Genomic DNA, 1061 nt, shown 5'->3' with positions numbered 1-1061 from the left:
ATTTGGAGGTACTCTATAAAAGAGAACTTCAATAGTAATAAGTTGTCTCCCCCGACTTTAATACACAGGCCCTTAGGATGTGTAATGTATTTCAATACTCAGGACTTCTCTTTGCATACACTTATTGTATGCTTATGACAGTAGTATTCAAATTTCCTTCCATGTTCGACTTAAGTAGTAATAGGTTTATTACTTATGTTACATGGAGTGCTATTGATTTCGCTAAGTTTACCTTTGTTTGGCTTGTCACAGAACATGGCCCATTTTCTCAACCATCGTGCATGGATGTACGATCGTTGTTATAGCGGAAGGAGAGGTTTGAAGGAATCTTTTGTCATCGGAGTTCAAGAGTCTGTGGAGACGGCTCGACGATGTCAATATTATGCTCTTGATGGAGGGATTCGATGCCCATGCATCAAGTGCGAATGTACAAGGATTTTGAAAGATGAAGACGTTAAAGTTCACCTATACCAAAAAGGGTTCATGCCTAATTACACGGTTTGGACATTTCACGGTGAAGAAATTCCTTCGACCTCCAATGCAGTTGAAAATCGACAAGCATCAGGTTCGAATATTGTTGTACATACATCTGAGATAGATCAATTTGCCTATATGCAAGAGATGGTCGACAATGCTCTTCGTCGACATGATCAACAAGAAGCAAACGATAGTCATGATGAAGAGTATCCAAATGAAACCACTCAGAGGTTTTACAAATTACTGACAGAGGAAAATCTACCTGCATTTGAAGGTTCATCTGAGTCAAAATTGTCAGTNTCCATTAGACTCTTGGCTGGTAAATCTAATTGGAACGTTCCCAATCAAGCAGTGGATCACTATACAAAATTGATTTTAGATTTGACACCACCAAAAAATTCTATTCCGAAGAATTGTTATCAAGCCAAAAGATGTGTTTCAATGTTAGGATTGGAAGCCAAGAAGATTGATTGTTGTGTTAATGGATGTATGTTATTCTATGACAATGACAGTGGCAAAAATGATGCATTGTTGGTTGAATGCAAGTTTTGTGGCTCTCCTCGATATCATACGATGCATGCAGG

The sequence above is a fragment of the Vigna radiata genome, unplaced genomic scaffold (genome assembly GCF_000741045.1).
Source record: "Vigna radiata var. radiata cultivar VC1973A unplaced genomic scaffold, Vradiata_ver6 scaffold_131, whole genome shotgun sequence".
In the NCBI taxonomy this organism is placed as follows: domain Eukaryota; kingdom Viridiplantae; phylum Streptophyta; class Magnoliopsida; order Fabales; family Fabaceae; genus Vigna; species Vigna radiata.
The sequence above is the reverse complement of the archived record's forward strand: the minus strand, read 5'-3'. Positions refer to the sequence as shown.